Source organism: Dipodomys merriami, unplaced genomic scaffold, assembly GCF_024711535.1.
Source record: "Dipodomys merriami isolate MVZ:Mamm:240054 unplaced genomic scaffold, mDipMer1.0.p SCAF_9, whole genome shotgun sequence".
NCBI lineage: Eukaryota > Metazoa > Chordata > Mammalia > Rodentia > Heteromyidae > Dipodomys > Dipodomys merriami.
In genome coordinates this window covers 15259170-15275103 of record NW_027206512.1, presented here as the reverse complement: position 1 = coordinate 15275103, position 15934 = coordinate 15259170, and the positions used below count along the sequence as shown (strand labels likewise).

Here is a 15934-nt window from a genome sequence, read left to right as displayed (position 1 = left end):
AACAAAGTGCTTTAAAAAGAAAATGATAGAGGTAAACGGAAAGGGAAGAGGAAGGAGAAAAGGAATAGGAAATGAAAATGGGGACAGCCCCCATTCTCGTCTTGATTCATCTGAAGGACGGGAACACCCCTCAACAAGGTGTCTCTCCATCATCCCCAAAGCTGATGACTTTTTAAATGACCACAGATGACCGAAGAGAAACCCACCCAGCGCGGTCTCCCGGGGAGAAGCCGGAACCCCCTCTTTCTTCCCCGGAGTGCGCACCCCAGAAAGAGGACCGAGCCCGTGCGTGCGTCCGAGCAGAGCGGCGAGCGGAGCAACTTCGTGCCTCCCCGCCGGCTTCTCCCCGCCGCTGCCCGGCCCGGGGAGCGAGCCCTGGAGGTCAAACGCGGGGTGGCGTCTCCCAGAGTCCACCCGGGTCCGAGGGATGCGGCGGCGGCGGCGGGCGGGCGGGGACACCTGTCAAAGGGCCGGGCGGGGGCCGCGGCACTGCGGCGGGGACCCAGGAAGCCGGCCCGGCGCTCGGGGGCGCAGGGCGAGAAGCCGGCACCGACCCGGAGTCGCGATCGCCGGCGCTCCTGGCGGGGCGGCCCCGGCTCGCGACACTGCGGGGAAGGTGCTGGAGCTGAGCGGGTTCCTCCGCGTCTCCCCCGCAGCCCGGAGGACCCGCCGCCTGCCCAGCCCCGCTGCAGTGCGCGGGTCTCCGCCTCGGGGCTGCGCGCAGAGCCGGCGGGCCGGACGCCCTCTGGCTGCCCGGCGGCCCCCGGGCGGAGCAAGGCGGGGGGGGGGGCGCCGCGCCTACCTGCTGGGGTGCGGCGGGCCGCGCTCGCCCGGCGGGGCCGTGACCTGCGGCGGCGGCGGCGGCGGCGGCGACGGCGGCGACAGTCGCGGCGAGGAGGGCGCTTCCTTCAGGAAGGGGTGGGATCTGCCCTCCCGGCCGCCCGGCCCCCTCCTGCCGCGCCGGGACCCGCCCCCGACTGGTCTTGGGGTTTCCCCCCACCCTCCCCGAGTCGGGACTCAGGCCACCCCCACCGTTTCCCTGAGCCCTGGGGTCCCTCATAGTCACCGGGGCTGGAGCCGGGCGCGTGCGGCCGATCCGCTTCCTTCCCCAGCCGTTGTGGATGCCTGGTTTGCCTGGCGCTCCTCGCCCAACAAAAGGCAGGAGGGAGCTGGGCGCCTCCGCCGGGTGGTTATTTATTCCTGACCTGTTGTCACCCTAGGTCCGCGCACCTAGGGCTTGGGCACGGGGCGGCTACGGTGTTCCTGCTCCCCCAGGCGGGAGGTAGCTCTCCGCCGCTCCGTGCGCTCCCGCGGTTTCCGTTCATCCTACGGAGCCAACTTCTGACCCTGGCAATGCACGCGGGGGGGACTTCAAGGCGGCCCGCCCAGAGCTCGCCTGCTTCTCTCCGGGTGCCCTCTTAAAACTCCATGCATTAGCATTTCAGTAACTTGCTCCAGTCCAGACCCCCAACATCGCCCTGGCACCTTGTCCATGACCTCCAGCAGGAGTGTGTGTGGACCACCAGGGCCATGGTTATCACAGGTTCCTGGTTAACTTGGGTTCCCTTTGCAGCCTGGCTGGCCTCCGATGGTCAGGATTCTCCCCCCCCTCCCCCCACGCCCCTTATCAACCTGGCTCAGTCGTCTATTCGTCTGCAGGCCTATTTCCTTGAAACTGTTATCTCTCAAAGCACTGAGTCTAAGGTTCCTCTCCAATGCGGCCCATTCCAACCCTTCATCTGCGCCCCCACAGCGCTCCTGATGACTGTCTAAGTATGGGGCTATTGATTTCTTGTCACCGTTCTGTCCTGACTACTGGACTCTTCGCTTCTCAGCTCAGAGAAGCTTCTTGTTAATCCAGTCAAAACAACAAAACCCAACATTTAGCCCTTGTCTAAAATCTCCTGCAAGTACACACTAAATTTTTTGGGTACTTTCTGAGGAGAATAACTGGCTTTTGTCAGACTCTCAAAAAGTGACATATGACTTCCACAGCCTTAAGATTGCTTAAGTCCCACTATGACCCCAGCTCTGATAATAACTGTACTCCCTGACCCCTATGCCTACACTTCTCTCTGTCTCTGTCTCTCTCTTTTGGAGACAAGGCCTCACTATGTGGCCCAGGCTGATCTTGAACTAGTTGTCTTCATTGCTCAGCCACCCAAGTGTGGGGATTACAGGCCTGCACCACACTCACCTGAACTTGGGTATTCTGATGAAGAACCACATATGATTTTTGGGGTGTGTGTGTGTGTGTACATGCACGTGCCAGTACTCGGGCTTGAAGTCAGGCCTGAGTTCTGTTCCTTAGCTTTTCATCAAGCCTGGAAACTTATCACTTGAGCTCCACTTCTGGCTTTCTGGTGGTAAATTGGAGTTAATAGTCTCACAGACTTTCTTGCATGGGCTGGCTTTAAACCTTGATCATCAGATCTCAGCTTCCTGAGTAGCTAGAATTGTAGACATAAGCCATTAGTGCCAAGCTTATCTGTCCTTCCTTCCTCCCTCCCTCCCTCCCTCCCCCCTCCCTCCCCCCCCTTGCTTGCTTTCTCTTTATTTCCTTGTTTATTTTGTGCTAGTCCTATGTCTCAAACTCAGAGCCTGGGCAATGTCCTTGATCTTTTGTTCAGGCTGCTGCTCTACCACTTGAGTCACTTCCAGCTTTTTAATGGGTTTTAAAATGGGTTTTAAAATTATACATTTTCTTGCCTGAGTAGGCTTTACACCATGATCCTCAGGTCTCAGCTTCCTGAGTAGGATTACAGATGTGACACCAGCACTAGGCTTCTTGTGTGTGTGTGGGGGGGGAGAGGGGGCGGTCCTGGGGATTGAACTCTGGGCCTAGGCACTATCTATGAGTTCAAGCATTTCACTACTTGAGCCACAGCTCCACTTCTGGCTTTTTTGCTTCTTTTTCTGAATATCATGGACCTTCCTATGACATTTGGCTTCAACCCATAATCCTCAGATCTCAGCCTCCTGAATAATTTGTATTACAAGTGTGAACCACCTGTGCCCCTGCTGCTGCTGCTTCTCCTCCTCCTCCTCCTCCTCCTCCTCCTCTTCCTCTTCCTCTTCCTCCTCCTCCTCCTTTTTCTTCTTTCTCTTCTATGTATATAAAGATTCATCTCATAACTTTAAATGGCCAGGTTCCAAAATGCTTTAGGCTAGGAGGAAAGGGTCAAGCACAGGGTTAGAGACTGAGGTAGAGGGAACAAGGTAGAGGGCTGAGGATGTGTGGGAGGCCAGAACTTCTTTGGGGAGCAGTTTTCAGGGAATACTACAGGAAGGAGCTAGGAATTGTGCGCTATTCATCTGCAAACTAAACTGTCCAACACAAGGGTCTTTTTCTTTCTCTTGGGCAGACAATTGGTTATTTTTTATGATTCAAATAATTTCACTTATTGATTTAAAAAAAAACCCTAACGTTGAGAAACACAGCTTATAAATAACATTCCCAAAGAATCTGGAAATCCCTGCTGCTGCTGAAATTTCAATGAATCTCATTTTAATAAAAAAAATCCCTGCATTACAAAGTTATTGCCAGCCCTAATCCAACAGCCCAGTACTTCAACCACCATAGAAAGCTTCTTCAAATGGTATTTGACTCTTTCCAAAATCTACCTATTTTTTTAAATTTTATTTTATTTTATTTGTGAACATACTGTACAGAGGGGTTACAATTACATGGGCAGGATAATGCGTACATTTCTTACCAAGCACTGCAGCCTCCTCCTTTGGTTTACCCTTCACATCCCTTCCCAGCCTCCCCCCTCCCCCCCAATCCCAATCCTTCTCCTTCCCCCCTCTTCCCCCCCCCCCCACCGACGTTGTAAAGCTCGTTTTGGACATGAAAACTTGTACTTCTCATTGTTGCAACAGGTCCACCTGTATCCTTAAACAATTGGTTTTTCCCCATCTCCTCCACAAGTTATACTGACATCAAATATAGTGAAAGCAGGGGTTATACTGTGGGGGAGGGACATACAAAGCAACAAAGAGATAATCTTATAAATGCGTTAGAAACACATGCATGAAAGAAAAAACATTAAAATACATATCTAAGGGTTCATTTTCCTGACATCACATTATCTGACCTTTTCCGCTTGACTCCTACATATACTAGATATTGCAAATAAGGGAAACCATGGGACCTATGTTTCTTTGGGCCTGGCTTACTTCACTTAATATAATTTTTTCCAAGTTTTTCCATTTCCTAACAAATGGGGCAATGTCATTCTTTCTGATGGAGGCATAGAATTCCATTGTGTATATATACCACATTTTCTTGATCCATTCATCTACTGAGGGGCATCTGGGTTGGTTCCATATCTTAGCTATGGTAAATAATGCTGCAATAAACATAGTTGTGCTGGTAGCTTTAGTGTGGTCTTGTTTGTGATCATTTGGGTAAATGCCCAAAAGTGGGATTGCTGGGTCATAGGGAAGCTCTATGTGAAGTCTTTTGAGGAACCTCCATACTGCTTTCCAAAGTGGTTGAACAAGTTTACATTCCCACCAACAATGAAGTAAGGTTCCTTTCTGTCCACATCCCCTCCAGCATCTGTTGTTGTTAGAGTTCTTGATTTTTGCCGTTCTAACTGGGGTGAGGTGATATCTCAATGTTGTTTTCATTTGCATTTCTTTTATGGCTAGGGATGTTGAACATTTCTTCATGTATCTATTGGCCATCCTTCTTTCTTCTTCAGAGAAGTTTCTCTTTAAGTCTTTCGCCCACTTATTTATTAGGCAGTTGTTTCTTTGAGTATTTGTTGTTGGGGGGTTTAATTTTTTGAGTTCCAAGTATATTTTAGATATGAGACCCTTGTCCGTTGTATGGCTAGTAAAGATCTTCTCCCAATCCGTGGGCTTTCTATTGATCTTGCTAGCTATGTCATTTGCCCTGCAGAAGGTCTGCAACTTTATGTAATCCCATTTGTCCAACCTTTCCTTGATTTGTTGTGTTTCCGGGTCTCTATTCAAAAAATTTCGGCCTGAGCCAAGGAGACCTAGGGTTTCTCCTATTCCATCCTGTAATGTTTTCAGAGTGTCTGCTTTGAGTTCAAGGTCTTTGATCCATTTGGAGTTGATTCTGGTGCAGGGTGATATATAAGGATCTAGCTTTAGTTTTCTACATGTAGTTAACCAATTTTGCCAGCACCATTTACTGAAGAGGCTGTCTTTCTTCCATTCTATTGTTTTAGCTCCCTTATCAAAGATTAGATGGCTATAGGTCTGTAGGTTCATTTCTGGGTTTTCAGTTCTATTCCATTGGTCCTGAGGTCTGTTCTTATGCCAATACCAAGCTGTTTTGATTACTATGGCTTTATAGTAGAGTTTGAAATTTGGTATTGATATTCCTCCAGCAGTGTTCTTTCCGTTGAGGAGCGTTTTTGCTATTCGGGGTCTTTTATTGTTCCATATGAATTTTTGGATTGCCTCTTCTATTTCCTTGAAGAATGAGGTTGGAATTTTGATAGGTATTGCGTTGAATTTGTAGATAGCCTTGGGAAGTATTGCCATTTTCACGATGTTAATCTTTCCAATCCAGGAGCATGGGAGGCTTTGCCATTTTTTAGTTCTGTGTTGCAAAATCTACCTTTTTTAAGAGAACCTCACAAGGGCAATTAGAAAGAGAAAGGAAGTACATTTGGTAGCAGGATGTTAAATAGAAGCTATTATTTTGCTCCTTTTTTGGTTGGTTGTGGAGCCTGAACTCTGGGCCTAGGCACTGCCCCTCAGCTCTTCAGCTCAAGGCTAGTATTCTACCACTTGAGCCACAGCACGACTTCCAGCTTTTTTCTGCGTATGTGGTGCTGAGGAATTGAACCCAGGGCCTCATGCATGCAAGGCAAGCACTGAGCCACCTTCCCAGCCCCTTTGCTCCCATTTTGACAGAGCCCCTAGATAATGGTTAATACTCTTCTACTCTAAACAGGTGCTGGATCACCTCACAGGGACTGTAAAAGAACATCCTCTCAACCTCTGTTTCTTATATTTAAGAGTAGATATCAGTGCTGGCCATAGGCTGTAGATATAGAAGGCTTGTGTGGAGGTCATAGGTGTTACAAGAATCTCCTCCTTTGGGGGCTGGGAAGGTGGCTCAGTGGTAGAGTGCTTGCCTTGCATGCTTGAGGCCCTGGGTTCGATTCCTCAGCACCACAAAAGCAGAAAAAAAAGCCAGAAGTGGTGCTGTGGCTCAAGTGGTAGAGTGCTAGCCTTGAGCTGAAGAGCTGAAGGACAACACCCAGGCCCAGAGTTCAGTCCCCACGACCGCCCCCCCCCCCCAAAAAAAGAATCTTCTCCTTTGCTCCCACAGTCAAGGGCAAAGCCTGCCTCTCTCACCTTAGACCACTCAAAGAATTCAGTCTGTGTCCCCTGCCATTTTGGGGAACCCTATGGATTCGTGTATGGCTCATGCCTTACAAACCAAAACTGGCCAAAAGTGGCTGGAGTGTTGGATAGAGACACTCCTATAAAACCCAAGTCTAAGAGAGTGACACAGAGTGGGGTTGACTGTGAGCCCACTTAAGAGGACCCTTGGAAAAGAAAACAGACTTCGGGCAGAAAGAGGCCAGAAATCTGCCTCCGGATGCCCAAGGCCCAGGACAAGAAGTCGAAGCTGTAGTCTGAAGCAGAATGAACTTCCTGCACCAAGGGAATGAAAGGATGGCCAAAGATTCCTCATTAAGCATATTGGCAAAAGGTCCAAAGAGGGGATTGAGTGGTATTGGTGGTGAGTGTGGTTCTGACAAGAAGTAGATATTTACTGTGGCTCCCCAAAATCTGGTAGAGCCCTCTGAAACCTTTGCAACTTTTAACTTTTGTTCCAAAGGAGACAGGCAGCTAAGGGGGGGGGGGATGGAATGTCAGGCACAAGGTACCTGCCATTACTCCTCTCTCCCTATGAATTGTAAGTGTTTTGTTTTCCTTCCTTCCTTCGTTCCTTCGTTCCTTCGTTCCTTCGTTCCTTCCTTCCTTCTTTTCTTCCTTTCTTCTTCCCTTCTTCCCTCCCTCCTTCCCTCCCTTCCCTTTCTCCCTCTCGCCTTCCTTCCTTCCTTCCTTCCTTCCTTCCTTCCTTCCATCCTTCCTTCCTTCCTACATTTTCTTTTCTTGTGTGCTTGTACTGGGACTTGAGCTCAGGACTAGGACACCATCTCTTAGCATTTTTGCTGAAGACTGGCACTCTACCACTTGAAGCACACCTCCATTTCTGGTCTTTGCTGGTTAATTGGAGATAAGAGTCTCTCAGACTTTTCTTCCCAGGCTGGCTTCAAACCTTAATCCTTAGACCTCCATCATGTGAGTAGCTAGGGTTAATGGCATGAGCCATCAGGGCCTGGCTATTGTTATTATGTCTTATTTCAGCCTATTAATTGCTGAAATAAGACTGCCTTTTTTGGCTTAAAAGTAAAAGATTGTTTTTTGTTACTTGAGAGTGATACCCCCCTCAAAGTCATTCATTCATAATGGAAAGGAAAATGATAAGTCCCAGAGAGCAGATTTGCACAGGGCTGATGGAGGAGAATAGAGCTGGATTGTGATTCTACCCATGCATTCTGCTGGCTCAGTGTATCCGTAATACAGAATTCCATATCAGACCTCAAACCTCTGAGGAGGTCTCCTCCAGCTTCTTACCTGCATCACAAGCAAGCAATGTGTCATGAAATCCCCTTTGTGTGCATATGAAATATACTTTGAGCTTTCTAACCAGAAAGTCAGAAGGAAAGAAAATGCATTTTGAAGAAGCTGGGGTTCCAAATGTTGCCCTAACCTTTTATTACATAACTGTTTAGAGGTTCCTTCATCTCTCAAGGGCTTGGATTAGATGGTTGCCAAGGTCTCCTTCAATCAGAAAATTCTATTAAAAAATGATTCAGAATCTGCTCTACTGGGCTCAACCCTCACACAAGATATCTGGTGTGGGAATGCTGCAGTGCTTTGGGGTGATAAGGACACAATATTTCCACAGCAAGGTCCTGACAAGCGCAATACCTTCCTTTGGAGATCAATATATGTGGCAGAGGCTTATGTGATTTCCTTAGTGACAGTCTCCACATCATGCCCTTGGCAATTATGATCCAGGAATCCCCGAGCACTTTCCTGTATTCTCTTGAGTGCTAGGTATTTCTTTCTTGCTCTCCTTCTATGGAAAAAAAACCTACTTGTAAACACCACAAAAGAGCAGATTCCAGCTTCTGAAATTCACTGTAACTCCATCTCTCCCTGATAACAAAAAGATTATTTTCTGATAAGCCAAAAAAGGATGGACAAAGGTTGATATTAATCAGTCCACCTTTTTGGACGCTTTGTCAACAACATGTTAAGTTTATAGAACATAGACATTATTTCCTTGCTTTTAAAAATTACCATTGAAGCTGGGTGCCAGTGGCTCACACCTGTAATCCTAGCTACTCAGGAGGCTGAGATCTGAGGATCACGGTTCAAAGCCAGCCCAGGCAGGAAAGTCCATGAGACTCTTATCTCCAATAAACCACTCAGAAAAGTGGAAGTGGCACTGTGGGTCAAATGGTAGAGTGCTAGCCTTAGGCTAAAGACTGAGGGACAGCGCCCAGGCCCAGAGTTCAAGCCCCATGACTGAAAAACAAAACAAAACAGAACAAAAAAAAACCCATTGAAATCAGAGAGCTAAAAGTTAGTCATTTTATGGTATGATATTCTTTTTTTTAAATCACAAATGGTTGCTTTTAAGGAATTAAGATGAATTCTTATTTGGTTTTTTCGAAGTTCTAACTAGAGGGCATTTTCTCACCCCTGTCTACTACCTGCTAACTGGCTGTCCCAGTCTCTGTCTATTCTGAGTTCATACCGTGATCCAGCAGCAGAGATAACATGGGGCATATCGGAGGCTGTCTGGATCCTGCTGGGATGGGTGGGTGGCTAGTGGGAAGCTGGTATCCTTACTGTATTGTTTGCTAAATATGTCATTCATTTTGGAAGTACAAGAGTTTGAATGTAGGACCTTGAACTTCCTAGGCTGATGTTCTAGTATTTGAGCCATACCTCTAGTCCTGCTTTGTGCTGATCAGTTGGGGATAGATCTAGCAAACTTTTCTGCCCTTATTGGACTCAAACCTCAGTCTTCCAGATCTCACCCTTCTGACTAGCTAGTATTACAGACATGAACTACCAGCACCCAGCTTAAATATTTTAAATGTCACCACTGCAGGAAAATATTTTTTTTAATCTTCTTCCTCTTCCTTTCCCTCTTCCATTCCTTTTAGAAGATGAAGGCTCCTGTTTTGTTTCCAAGCCTAAATCAACTACTTGTTACCCCTTATTCTGTCTTCCCCCACTTTAGAAGATCCTTGGTACCTGTACGTATATGCTAAGAATGCTACTGAGGAAACACGCACACACACACGCACACACACACACACACACACACACACACACACACACACACACACACACACAGAGGATGCACAGGATGCAGAGTTTAGTGCTGTACTGCGGGTGACAGATTTGTTTCTCCCACACTGCTACCCAACTTCCCCTAAAAACCAGCTGCCTTTCAACAAATCTAACATTTTTCATTTTATTACTTTGATTAAGCACATACACTTTTCTTCCTTTTGGGGCACGATTTGCTTTTGAGAAGGCAGGTTTTCACAAAATTAAGAGCAAAAAAGCTAGATACCAGTGGCTCACACCAGTAATCCTAGCTATTCAGGAGGCTGAGACCAGAAACTTGTGATTTGAAGCCAGCCTGGACAAACAAAATTGTAAGACTCTTAGCTCCAGTTAACCAGTAAAAAGCTGGAAGTAGAAGAGTGGCCCAAGTGGTAGAGCACCAGCCTTGAGTGAAAAAGCCAAAGAACAATATGAGGCTGTAAGTTCAAGGCCCAGTACAACACCAAGAAAAATAAAGACAAACACTCAGCAGATCACATGATTTGAACATCACTAACTCCAGATTGACTGAGGGCTCTTGTGCATTAACTCAGCTACATAACACGCACCAAGGACTTTAAATTTTTTTCTTTCTAAAAATATTGTTTTTGACTGTGCTTAGTCAAAACTGTATGTAACAAATCTGAAACTAAGATGGGCATACTCATAGGTATCAAAACCCATCCCCTCTCCAGTGCTTCTTTCCCTAGTTTACTAGCTTACATAGTTTCCCCATCCTAAATAACAGCAGTGCTAGCTGTGGTGGTGCAAGCCTGTAACCTGAACCCTTGTGACCTTGGGCAGGAAGATGGTCTCACCTGGGCCACATAAAAACACCAAAACAAAAAAACCAAAATGCTCCCTTCTGTAGATCATGCTTTCTCAGCCACTCTCCTTTCCCTTCAGGAGTTAATACACTCTGCCTACTCTACTCTACTCACCTCTGTCCCCACTCTCTTTGTAATGATTTTCTTTCTTTATCTCACATTTTTTTTTACTATAGTTCTATATTCTCAATTTAAAAGTGAAAAAAATCCAAATATGTAGAATGAAAAAGTGAATGATTGCCCATTGTCTCCAACCCTTTTCTATTTACCTCCAATGTTAACCTGGTATGTATCCTTTGGAAATCTGTTTGTGCTCAGACAAATACATATTTACATTTTAATATAAAAATGGGGTTATTATATACATTTTATATTGCTATATAAATGCATAATATATAATGTACAATACATACAGTGTATTTCATCTCTATAACATATAATAAAACACAACATATGAACACATAACATATACATTAATATAGTCTTATACATAATTACATAGTAGGTTCTCTCTCTGTATATATTGCTATGAAATTCTCCTTTCTATCTTAAAAGTGTATTATAGTCATCCATCCAAATCAGTAACTATAGAGCTAACTCATTTGCTAAAATCCTAGCTTAATTGGGATATAATTCATAAACCCTACAATACATTCATTGTACTTGTAAAACCAACCCCATTATCAATTTGAGAGCATTTAATGACCTCAAGAAATAAATTCTATACTATTCCCCCAAGGATAGGTCTTCATTGATTTATCCCATATTGGATATTTCATATAATTGGAATCCTATATGTGTACTTTTATGTGTGGGTTCTTTAATTTATCCACAGTGTAGCATGTATCAGTATATAGTCCTTTTTTTCCCACCCAAATAATAGTTCATTTGATGGATTTGGCTCATTTTTTTTTTTACCGATCATCTATTGATGGACATTTAGATTGTTTTCACCTTTGATTATTTTGAGTATTTGTTGGGAACACTCATGTTAAGGCTTCATTGTTGGTGGTGGTAATGGTCATGGGGCTTGAACTCAAGGCCTGGTCCTGGTCCCTGACCTTTTTTGCTCAAGGATAGCATTCTACCACTTTGAGCCACAGCATCACTTCCAATTTTCTAGTGGTTCATTGGAAATAAGAGTCTCACAGACTCTCCTGCCGAGGCTGGCTTCAAACTTTGACCCTCAGATCTCAGCCTCCTGAGTAGCTAGGATTACAGATGTGAGCTACTAGAGCCCAGCTTTCATATTCAGGTTTTACTTAAAAACAAGTGTTTTTACTTCTTTTGGATTTGTTGCCCCATTGCTAACTCCATATGTAACTTTTATTGTTTTGTTTTTGTTTTTGTTTTGGTTTTTTTTGCTGATTATTCTAATTTTTTATTGTCAAAATACCATACAGAGGGGTTACAATTATATGAGCAAGGTAATGAGTACATTTCTTATCAAGTATTGTTGCCTCAAGGACATAGCTAGCAAGCTCAATAGAAAGCCCACGGATTGGGAGAAGATCTTCACTAGCCATACAATGGACAAGGGTCTCATATCTAAAATATACCTGGAAATCAAAAAATTAAATCCCCCAACAACAAATCTTCAAAGAAACAACTGCCCAATAAATAAGTGGGCTAAAGACTTAAAGAGAAACTTCTCTGAAGAAGAAAAAAAGGATGGCCAATAGACACATGAAGAAATGCTCAACCTCCCTAGCATAAAAGAAATGCAAATCAAAACAACATTGAGATTCTACCTCACCCCAGTTAGAATGGCTATAATCAAGAACTCTAATAACAACAGATGCTGGAGGGGATGTAGATAGAAGGGAACCCTATTGCATTGTTGGTGGGAGTGAAAACTTGTTCAACCGCTTTGGAAAGTAGTATAAAGGTTCCTCAAAAGACTCCATATAGAGCTCCCCTATGACCCAGCAATCCCACTTTTGGGCATTTACCCAAATGATCACAAACAAGGCCATACTAAAGCTACCAGCACAACTATGTTTATTGCAGCATTATTTACCACAGCTAAGATATGGAGCCAATCCAGATGCCCCTCAGTAGATGAATGGATCAAGAAAATGTGGTGTATATATACACAATGGAAATCTATGTCTCCATCAGAAAGAATGACATTGCCCCATTTGTTAGGAACTGGAAAGACTTGGAAAAAATTATATTAAGTGAAGTAAGCCAGGCCCAAAGAAACATAGGTCCCATGCTTTCCCTTATTTGCAATAACTAGTATATGTCTGAGAAAGCAGAAAAGGTCAGACAAGTTGATGTTAGGCGAAATGAACTCCAAGGTATGTATTCAAATGTTTTTTTTCTTTCATGCGATTGTTTCTAACACATTTATAAGATTATTTCTTGCTTTGTATGTTCCATCCCCATGGCATAACATCTGCTTTCACTGTATCTGATGTTGGTATAATTTGTGGAGGGGAAGGGAAAAAACAAATCGTTTAACTAGACGCCTAGTGGACCATATGTAACTTTTTAAAGACTTGACAGACTCTTTTCCAAAATGATTAAAGCATTTTATATCCATCAGCAGTGTCTGAAGATTCCAGTACACATCCTCACCAATACTTATTATTAATTCCTTTTTAACAATGAGTGAGCTGAAGTGGTATCTATTGTGGTTTTGATTTGCATCTCCCCGAGGGCCATGATCTTGTGTGCTTTTTCAGGTGGTTATCTGCCATTGGTGTGTTTTCATCGAAGAAATGTTTGTTTCAGATCCTTTGCCCATTTTTCAATTGGGTTATTTTACTTTTAACTATTGAGTCATGAAAGTTCTTTAGATATTTATCAGTATATGATTACAAATAGTGTCTCTAGTTCTGTTTATTGTCTTTTTACTTTCATCATGATATCCTATGAAGCATAAACATTTTTAATTTTGATGATCTCTAAATTATTGTTTTTCTTTTACTGTTTATGCTACTGGTGTCATATTTAAGAAAACTAATTCAAAACTAATTCCAAGTCACTAACTGTACTCCTGTATTTCCTTCTAAGAGATTTATGGCTTCGGTTCTTGCAGTTAAGTATGATTCTTTTTTCATGTGTGTATGTATACCACTACTAGGGGTTGAACTTAAGGACTAGATCCTATGTTTTAGTTGTTTCACTCAAAGCTGGCACTTCAGGCTTTTTGCTGATTAAATGGAGATAAATATTTCAGAGATTTTTCTTCCCTGGGCTTGATACAGCAATCCTCACATCTCAGCCTCCTGTGTAGCTAGAACTACAGATGTGAACCAGCGGCACCTGGCATGTGTGATGCCCTTTGAATTTCTTTTGTGTATGATATGAGCAAGGGGTCCAACTTCATTCCTGGGAACGTAGCTATCCAGTTGGCCCAACATAATTTGTTAGAAAGACTATTCTTTCCTCAGTAAATTGTCTTGGCACCCTCACTGAAAATCAATCGGCTGCAAATGTGAGAGTTTATTTCTGGACTCTTAATTCTCTTCCATTGATCCATATGTCTACCTTATGCCAGTAACACACTGTCTTGATTACTGGAGTAGACTTTGGAATCAGGATGTAGGAGTCCTTTGCTATGGTTTGAACGTGTCCTTTAAAGAACATGTGTTAGATGTGTATTCCCCAATTCAACAGTAATGCAGAGGTTCATAATGGGAGTTAATTAGTTTACAAGGGCTCTGACTTCAAGAAAGGATGAGACACTATTGTTGTAGAGCAGCAAGAGGAAGTTATTAGATGCCAGTCCCTTGACCTTGTATTTTCCTGCTTCCAGAACTATAAGCAATAAACTGTGTGTGTGTGTGTGTGAGAGAGAGAGAGAGAGAGAGAGAGAGAGAGAGAGAGAGAGAGAGAGAGAGAGAGAGAGAGAGAGAGAAAGAGAGAGAGAGAGAGGAGAGGAGAGCAGTCCTGGGGCTTAGACTCAAGGCCTGCGTACTATCCCTTAGCTTTTTTGATCAAGCCTAGAAATCTACCACTTGAGCCACACTTCTACTCTGACATTTTTTTATGGGTAATTGGAGATAAGAGTCTCATGGACTTTCCTGCCTGGGCTGGCTTTGAACCACTATCCTTAGATCTCAGCCTCCTGAGTGGCTGGGATTACAGTTGTGAACAACCAGCAGGTGGTCCTGGGTTTAATCTTCTGGAAGTCTTTTTCCACTCTCCCAGTATGGCGCCCACCAACTGTGAACTCAGGCAACTGGAAGCAAGCATAACTTCACCAGATGCCATTTTCCCTGACCAATAGAAATGACATCCCTCCAAATACTGGGTGAGGTGGGATCTCTGCAGCAAACAAGTCAGCTAAGTTCCATTCTACCTAACAACCTCTGGGCAGGGAACTAAGGAAGTATAAGAGGATTCTTGCATCATTAACTAACTATGTCACTTTGGCCCAGCCAAAGTTACTACATCTTAGCTACAAAATTGTGAACTTAAGATCACTTCTACCTCTCACAGACTATTTCATTCTATGTAGTAGTGGCTATCCCATGCTTCCCTCATTAATAAACAAGTTTACAAAGGTGACATCTAATGGAAATAAATCAAGAACTGCTTTGGTTGGTTCATATAAGTTTCCAACACTGAACAGGGAGGGTGCATCATGGTTGCCAGGCAACCAGCCTTGGTCTTGAGTGGAGGATAGGCCAGACTGGCTCAGGTGCTCCTTAGCTACAATTGGTGGGCTACTTACGACCTTCTCGGTATTGCTGTTGGTTGGGGCTCTGTCCAGAGTCTCCTCACCGGAACATAGGGACACCCTCACTGCCTCCATGTCCCTCTCGTTTTCAGGCTAGAACAATGGAACCTATTTCTTACTTTGTGACAATTCTGCCTATCTTCCTGTTGTACATATATGCACATGCCTAGCTAATTCCTGAAAATATTAATGCAAGCGCCCCACTTTATGGAGTTCTTACCCATTTGATTTAGACAAGCAGACAGATAGACAAGTGACCCCCTCCCATCAGAAAATAAAAGCCAAGGTTATAAATACAGATGGTCCTGGGCTTTCATATGCTGGGTTATAATTTACAATTCAATCATCCTAAATTAAAAATAGTGTAAATAAAAATATACTTAATATACCTAGACTAAAAGAGATTGAAGTGAATATTTGTAATACATGTTTCTTCACTAATGAGGCACTGGAAAGAGGAGGTGGGAGGTAAGGGCAGTGAAGAAAAAAGATCTTAAGTCTTAAATATCATGTTTCTTCCAGAGGAAGTTCCATTTATCACCAGAATCAATGGTCTCTAAGCCAGTGTAGACTGTTATCAACCGGTAAGGGTTGACCCCTCCCCCCCCCCCCCCGACTCCCTGTGTCCTGCAATACTGGTCTCTGGACCAGTCTAAATCAGCCAAAGTCTTTTCTTTCCCATGGCCTTTGTACTCCCTGCCTGGGAAGTTCTTCCCTTGGTCATATGGCTGACTCTTTTTATTGGTCAGATCTCAGTTCAATGGTGCTTTGCCTAAGGAGTTACTCCTTGTTTCTTTCACATCATTTGTTACCATCTGCAATTGTCTTGTTCATACATTTTAAGGTAACATAGATAATACTTAAATATTCACAAGTATAGTACAATAATATATGTCTACATATATTTGATATTATTGCTTTCTTCCATCAAACTACAAGCTCAGTAGGTTGAGTATGGTAGCTCATACTTGTCATCTCATTTATAGTTGGAGATAAACTT

At 44.0% G+C, this 15934-nt stretch overlaps 1 protein-coding gene across 3 annotated transcripts in view; it reads right to left on the bottom strand.

Moving 5' to 3' along the window:
* Tmem150c (transmembrane protein 150C) overlaps positions 1–1265 on the bottom strand; it is a 64169-nt gene extending 62904 nt beyond the window's left edge. The window contains exon 1 of one of the 3 annotated variants that reach the window (XM_070012427.1): positions 1067–1265. The gene's annotated coding sequence lies outside the window, so the exon portion shown is untranslated. Of the gene's footprint in view, positions 1–206; positions 224–802; positions 878–1066 lie in introns of those variants that run through there. The other 2 variants (XM_070012426.1, XM_070012429.1) reach the window with 2 other exon arrangements.
* Between the last annotated feature and the right edge of the window lie 14669 nt (positions 1266–15934).